Raw genomic sequence first — 8,737 nt, forward strand, 5'->3', positions numbered from 1 at the left:
CGGCTAGGTTCAACGGAAACCTTCTCTGCGTTGTAATCTTCCATAAGGGACGCAAGCTTAGACTGCATGTCCTGCAGTATAACCCATTTAGGGTCTACGGTAACGGGTGCGGTAACAGCCGGGGTTAGCGTCTGAGACGGCACAACTTTGCCTTGCTTAGGAGGCGAGCAGTCATCCGATGACAGCAACGGGTCCGAACTGTCCCAATGACTACATCCGGGACGTTGGACCTGTCCTGAAGGGACCGACTTGCGTTTCAAAGGCCTAGAAACCTTGCTCCATGGTTTCTTGCGTGAAACGCCTTCGGAAGACGAGGTAAAAATGGGCTCTCTCGTCTTATGGTAGGGGCGATCTTGACGAGATACGCCTGATACCATAGAGGGAACGTCTGTTCGCTGATCAAGGCCTCTCGAACCCATAAGTCGTACGACATTGCTTCTCCCCTGGGCTTGGGAGCTTGCAAGAGGTCCCGGACTAGGTGAACGACAGGCACGAACAGACGAACCCTCGGTCGCAACACTGTTCACAACACTTTGCGCACTAATCACTTTCCCACTTTCCGCCGTGGCACTGTGGCACTTAAGTTCCTTCACGTCAGCCAAGAGTTGATTACGGTCACTTGCTAACGCTTCAACTCTCCCCCCCAAGGCATGAATAGCACGTAACATGTCTTGCATAGACGGTTCCTGAGTGCTAGAAGGGGGGTTAGGAACAACCACTACAGGGGAAGGATTAGGTTCAGGGGCATGTGGAGAGGAAAAATCTACGGACCTAGATGAACTTCTCCTTACCCTATCTCTCTCTAGTCTGCGTGTATACTTATCATATTCGATAAAATCGAATTCCGAAAGGCCCACGCATTCCTCACACCGATCTCCCAATTGACAGGTTTTACCCCGACAATTGGAACAAACAGTATGAGGGTCGAGAGAAGCCTTTGGAAGACGCCTATTACAGTCCCTAGCATTACACTTTCGAAATCTAGGTACTTGAGAAGGGTCAGCCATTTTGAATTAGTCAAAGAAAATTCCAAAAACAATCCAAGTCATCAACAAATAATCCGATTCAATAAAGAGTTCAAGAGTTTATGTTGAGGAAAAACACCTGTACTGCGAAAGCTCAAACCAAAATAAAGTACTTCACCAAATATGATGGGAAAACTCCAGGTTCTACAGCAAGTATAAGTACGTCTTGTCGTCAACGTCGACAGAGAAGAATTGGAGGTTTTGTTTACATTCAAGAGTGGTATCTGGCCGACAGTTGGCGCTGGTGGGCACACCCGCAACCTGCATAGCGATCGCTCGCGAGTTTTTTGAGTATGATGTCTGTCGAGCCGCAGAGTTGCAGCTATTATATATTCACCGGCTAAGTTTAATATTTAAAAAACAAATTAACAAAGATCCCTAAAAATTCCCTGAATGTTGGTGTCACTAAGCATTATACACAAATGATTACAATGTATATTAATCAGAAGTGATGACATATCAAGGAAAGGAGGAATATTGGATGCCCTTAAAATTAAAAAGATTCGTACTAAATTTAAATGAAGTAGCTGCACTTCTGGTATCATGAGCCTTAACCTATAAATCCTTCATCTAACTCTAATCTAATTCTCTGTGCACTTCTATCACTAAACCCTTTACAAGAAATGACAGGATATCTGTAAAGAGAACACCTTGAATTCCTAACACCACAAAACAAATAAGGAAACTTTCCCCCAATCTTTTCAGTCATGTCTAGATAAAATTTTATGTCTCATAGATCAAAGAAACCTGTTCTCTGAAGTATCACCATGTTTCTTCTTCAAAGAGGGAAATGTGGAAAAATTTGGACAAACCTTCTTAAAATGATTTTTAGCTTTGAAGGTAGGTGAAAGAGATAAAATCATCTCCCTCCAAAACACCTTATAGGAAAGAGCATGCAGTTCACTAATTTATTTAGCTGATGTTGAAGCTAAATAAAAAAAGCATTTTAACTGTGAGATCTTTAAAGGAGAGTTTTTCAAAGCTTTCAAATGAGAAACCTTTAAATATTGTAGCACCACATCAAGATTCCAATAAATTGTTCCAACAGCCAGAGCTTTTCCAACAGCTATAGACCTGAATACATCTGCGATAATACCCAAAGAGGATATTTCTAAACCTATATCCTTGAGTACATTATTAAGTATGGACCTATAAATTTTTAATAATAGCACTGGATTATTTCCTTTGACAATATTATCCAAACTGGTTCTTGTTACCAAAATATTCCTTGATTTCAATCAATCAAAAGAATAATTCTATTGTCTTTGATAAGAATTATTGTTGGACTGACTTTTGAAGCCTAAAATAGACAATCTAGAGGCATAGAAAACCCCTTGTCTCTGAGAACACATGAGACAGTCTCCATGTAATGGCATAGTCTCTGTGCCATGGTCTTCCACTGTCTTGAGTTAGAGTTCTCTTTTTTTTAGGGTACACTCAGGCACACTATTCTGTTTTCTAATTTTCTTTTCTCATTGGGCTATTTTCTCTGTTGGAGCTCTTGGGCTTATAGCATCTGCTTTTCCAACTAGGGATGTAGCTTAGTTAGTTGTAATGATAATAATCAGATGTAGCATGCAAGATTTTGAGTGAACTGACCTCGAAATTGGTTGTCTAAGAAAATTGATTTTGTAAGGTGACCTCCTTGGATACTCTAACAACAGAGGCCACTCTCTCTGAGGCCAAAGGAAGCCACCAGATCCATCCTGCTGTTTGCAGATCTCTTGCACTTGCTTATCTCGGCTCGAATCATGGAGAACGGAGGAAAAGGATATGCTATGCAGTACAGTAGATCCAGGTTTAATCAGTCCTCTAACAGGGCATTACTTTCCATGCTAAGGGATCTAAAACTGGGGAGTGAACCAACTCTGTTTCCTTGTTGAGCGAAGGTGTAAACAAATCCACGTTTGGCCTTCCCACACACTCTAAATTTCTTGACACACTGATGGATGTAGAGACCATTTATTTAAGAGTGTCTGTTGTTTTATTCTAAACTTATATGCTAAGATATTGAATTTTTCTGGAACAAACTCAGGTAGAAGGATTCTTCCCTCAGATTCTTCAAAGATAATAGTTCTTATGCTATTCAGAAAAGGGATTTCTGTCTGCTTCTGAGTGTAAGCTGATGTTGTCATGTCTGAAAGAAACCGACCAGACTCTTTCCAATTACCAGATACTCTTTAGTCTGAAGGGCCTTGAACACTTCTAAGAGTTCCAGGTATTTGATATGAAGTGTTGATTCTTACTTTTCTGATTTCCCTGACATAGGATGATAATCCTAGGTTGTGCCCCACCCTTTCTTGGAACCATCCGTGATAGATATGTCCAGAACCCTTTTTTCCAATGACATTCCCTGGGTTAAACAACAATGATAGTCCTCCCATTTCACTAACTGAAGTTGGTTCTACACCATGATTATAAATCGTTTCAAGATTGAAGGTCCTTTTCTAATGCAGATTGAGACGAAACTGGAAATCCCTTATCTTTAAGAATCCATCGAAACAAACTTCTCTAAAGAAGCTATGGTCCCTAGTAACTCATCCACATCAAAACCGACAAAGATTTCATCTGTTTGAACCTCTCCAACAGAAAAAGGCAAGACTAAAGCCTTTTTTAAAGATTGAAAAGCCTAAAAAGGAACTGTTGCTACTATCATTTCCAAATATAGAATCCTTCTGAGTTGAAATCAGAAGAAACTTCTCCAAATTGACTAGTACTCCCAGCTCTCTCAGTAACCTAAGCAATCATACTTGTTGAACTTGAATAATTTCCTTGTTGAACTTGAATAATTTCCTTGTTGAACTTGAATAATTTCCTTGTTGAACTTGAATAATTTCCAAAGATGTGTTGAAAAATAGCCAGTCATCCACTTACAACAGAAATCTGATCCCCAGAAATCTCAGCCGTAACAAAGTTAGGATCCTGGTGGCCTGCAAATATTTCCTCAGTAAAAATCTAAGTACTGTAACCCATAATATAGAATCAGCAAAAGAGGGAATCTCAATTATACTCCATATTTTGACACTAACAATAGCATTTCTTTAGTTAACCAACTCAAAAATCTGTATTCAATGACTTCCGTTTGTTCACATTAATAATGGGTTCAAGAGAATTAGTTTGATCTGCAACAAAAATAACACCAATTTAATTGTTTTATGAATTAAAAGATTTTGTGGGATATGAGATTTTAACAACAAACTGGAAGTAAAATTAGTTGACCTAACTTTAACTGGAGATAATAATTTATCCTCTCTCTCCATACAAAAGCTGGAAAACTTCATAGTACAGTATAAATTGTCCTGGAAGTGGCAGCTGTAGGTGACATATTTGGATAAGCAATGTCATAACTTACTTTAATTAACTTATTTGGATACATTTCAGAAATAAGTTTCTTTAATGATGGAAAATCAAATACTTCATCTGAGTAGTTTTTCCTCCATATTATTCTCCCTTTTGGGATCCTCTTCGGGTGAATACTCCAAAATGGGAACTAAAAGGTTTTCCTTTTGCTGACTTTTATCAGTAACCTTTTTGCCTGCACCAGGCAAAGGAACTCATGTGGAGAGTGGAGGTGCTTGCACATATATTAATGCTGTAAGGGAAAATTCAGTGTCCGAGCCTATTCTAAGCTGAACCCCACTGCCATTTGATTTAAGATATGACTTAAGGCTCCAGCTGAAACTTGCAAAGATTTATTTAAGAACTACTTTTCTTCTTTCACAGGAACCATACGATACACCACATAATTGATATACTGTAGGTATAAAAAGGTTGTTTATGAGGGCCAATCTCAGCAGGCTGAGGGATATTAGGATCAAGACTGTAAGCCTGGTCCTATATCTTGGAATCCAGTGGTCATATAGAGCTGACTGGATCATTGAAGTGCAATGGCTTCCCAACAAAGTGACTCAATTTAATTACTGATAGCAAGGTTTGTGGAAAGGCTATCAACTCTAAAACTGCTATGCCCAACCGGGAAGAGTTAGCTTCGGTTTCGAAACAGGACAGGTTAGACTACAATCGCTGCCTTTTCCCAAAGACTCACTGGGCTACTGTACTTAGATTTCATAAACAACTGGTTTACTTACATTTCATAAACAAAGTAAAAGTGGTAAAGAGCTTATAAAACTCCCTGTTATTAACCCCAGGAAGAGTGTTAATAACTTGAATGGTGTAAACATCATCATCATTCCTACTGTAACCAACTCGCCTAGTCTTCTCTGGATTTTTCCCTGAAGTAAATGTTAATTTCCTTTTATGTTCAGAATTCTTTAAGTGGTCAGCTATAAGCTGAACATATTTCTTCATAAGAAAAACTGTTAGTGAATCATATTCCTCACAATAATTATTCAAATCCCAATTCTGCCCCATCATGTGACAGAGAATGAGGATCATGTTTGCCCACCAATAGATCACTTGAACAACCAGCACAGGCATGTATAGTAATTGCTGGGGCTATCCCTATTAATCTGTATCAGATAAACCCTTAAATTAAAAAAGAAAACAATCTGAAGAATGGGTAGAACATTGGTCTGAATCAAATAAATGCAACAAGAGAACCAAAATGATAAAAGAACTATGGTATACCCATCTGCAAATAATTGCGGTTAACTGCGAGATTAACTCAATACCTCCTTTGAGGGGTAGACTTATTACAAAGAAAGAAAACAAAATACCTTTTTGTTTTAGGGAAATCATCATCATTTAACCAACATTGAGAGAGGAGCACTATGAAAATCAGGGGAGCTTCATAGAAATAATGTAAACTAGTCTTTTATTACGGATAATCTGTACTATATATTCAGTCTCATCTGGATAGAGCTCATATAGCGTTATCATCAATCATGATATAATTGCATCTAAGGGGCTAACTTTTAAAGTTTTATTCCACATATATGGATTTTTAGAAATCCACCTTCTCTTATTGAACTTTGATTTGGTGTGATCATAGTACAGGAGTATTGTACAGTAAATGCCATATTATTGTACAGCAAAGTATAATCACAGCAGTTGGCCAGTACTCACATTTCTGTTCCATACCTCGGTGTCTTTTTTTACAAGAGGATAGGTGTGAGAGAGGCAAAAGAGCATGCTGGAATAGAAATGAATGCTGACCCATTGTGACCCAGTTTTGATAGGCCTTGGAGGCTACCTTGGGTCACCTTACGATGACTGTTGAGATAGTGGCAGTAGGTGAGTCAACATATGAAGCTTTATTTTTAGTGGAAGAGGGGCGAGGGAGCGTTTGCTGTGGCACCCTAGCAGTATCAACCAAACTCAGATGAGTCCCTTGTCAGGCAAAAAGGAACATAGAGAAAAAAAAATTCCCCTTTTGTTTCTTTTAATGTCGGCACCTCCGAAAATTGGGGGGAGTGATGTGGTAGATGGATGGATCTTTATTTAGTGTATTTAGTTATAGTTATATTTTTTCTTGCCAGTCACATTTATGTATATATATACAATACAATATTTCATTGGTAATTTTTTCAATGTTATGATAACATACTATACATGATTCTATATAGTTATTTACCAAAAGCATTGCTTTTTTATACAATTGGCTTTGTAGATGTTAATGGCCAAAAACAACCAAAGAAACTGTATATTATTTATGTGAACCTCCCCTGATGTTTATATTGCTTCTTCTCCAGGAGCTCAGTTCAATCAACTTTTGCAGTACCTGTAAAATTTTAAAATCTTAATTTTTCAATATTAAACTTACCCGATGATCATATAGCTGTCAGCTCTGCTGCCCGACAGAAAAACCTACGGGCGGAATACGCCAGCGATCGCTATACAGGTGGGGGTGTACATCAACAGCGCCATCTGTCAAGTAGGTACTCAAGTACTCGATGTCAACAAAGAACCAATTTTCTCTCTGTCGTGCCACTGGCAAGACCTACTAAATACGCTGTTACTAACTGGATTTGTTTTCACAACGATTTGGTGAAGTACACTATTCCAGTTTTGAGCTTTCGCTATGCAGGGGTTTTATCTTCATTTCAAAACTTGAACTCGTTTTGGATAGATTTAATTATGGTGACGAAGAGAGTATGGACTCTCTTTCACTTTTAAATGGCCGACCCTTCCCTTAGACGGAAGTGTGTTTAGGTTTTTGGTAATTTTGCTTAACACGTTATAGATCTATATATTTTATATCTCTCCGCCTTTATAGGCCTCTTCGATTAACTTTCCATTTATTATAAACATATAAAAATAAATTTTTATGTTTGTTTATATGCGACCTTTCCTGATAGTAGGCGGTCCTAACTTGGAACCGAAGTTAATTAACATTGAGCCCGTTATATCGTATTTAACCTTTAAAGAATTTAATACTTTTTAAATTTTAATGTTTTATGAAAGAATTTCTTTGATAATCTCGTACTGTTTTCAAAGATGAACTAACGTTTAATTTTTTAGTCTACGCAGTTGTTGACGTTCAGAACGTTCAACATGCGCTCTATCGTTACGATAGAGAGAGAGTGTATCACGGTTTCACTTTGCAGTAAGAGTAAACCGATTCTGGCGTTTCGTTCATTCTTTCTTAGCTTAAATGGTTTAAATTCTAAATTAAAGGAACTTTTTATTAGGAAAACCTTTCAGTTTTTTCCTTTAGCAAATAACATGTTTTAACGATACTGTATATAGTTGGGCTCTTCTCAGGTGCGAAATCAAGAGAGAAAGAGAGAGAGAGATAGAGACGGAGGGAGAGAGAGGAGAATAAACGTTTCGTTCAACGGGTAACGTTGTTCTCGTTTTTACTCTCCTCCCTAGTCGCTGTAGGGGAAGAAGGTAAAACGTTTCTAGGGTTTTATTCTTGTTCCCAGGCTATGTGCGGTGAGAGATTGTAAACGTAGTTTATTGGATCTAGTGTTTAGTCTCTTTCCCAGCCACTGAATTCTTTATCTTTATATATGTTTTCTGTTGCATTATTCGACTGTTTTTTGCAATTACTACCTTTTAATGAAGGATAGGATTGCGTGTTTCAGGTAGAAATCAGTAAAAGTTTCGATTTCAGTGAAATAAGTGCAAAACAGAAAATCAAAGTGATAAAGTGATATGCGCAAAGTGTTACAGTGTTGCGTCCGAGGGTTCGTCTGTTCGTGCCAGTCGTTCACCTAGTCCGGGACCTCTTACAAGCTCCCAAGCCCAGGGGAGAAGTAATGTCGAACGACTTATGGGTTCCTCAGGCCTTGATCAACGAACAGACGTTTTCCCTCCGTGGTTTCGGGCGTATCTACCCAAGATCGCCCCACCCACACAAAGACGAGAGAGCCCATTTATTCCTCGTCTGCGGAAGAGGTTTCTCGTAAGAAACCATGGACCACATCTCGCAGCTTTTTAAGTGCAAGTCGGTCCCTTCCGCGCAAGTCCAACGGCCCAGGTGTAGCCACTGGGTCAGTTCGGACTCGCTGCAGTCATCCGACGACTGCACACCTCCCAAGAGAGGCAAGGTGGTACCGCAACAGGCAGTAACTCCGTCTGTTGCCGCACCCGCTGTTTTAGACCCTCAGTCACAACGGACAGTAGCTCCGTCTGTTCCCGCTTTTGTAGACCCTAAGTGGTCTTTACTGCAGTCTATGCAGACTCAGTTAGCTGCGGTTATGCAGGAGTTTCGTGCGGAGAAGGTTGACACTGCTCCCGTTAGCCTACTACCTGCCACGGTTGTGCGCCCAGCTCACGCTGAGGCTGCCTGCTCCCACACTCCGGCT

Source organism: Palaemon carinicauda, chromosome 13 (genome assembly GCF_036898095.1).
Source record: "Palaemon carinicauda isolate YSFRI2023 chromosome 13, ASM3689809v2, whole genome shotgun sequence".
NCBI classification, from domain to species: domain Eukaryota; kingdom Metazoa; phylum Arthropoda; class Malacostraca; order Decapoda; family Palaemonidae; genus Palaemon; species Palaemon carinicauda.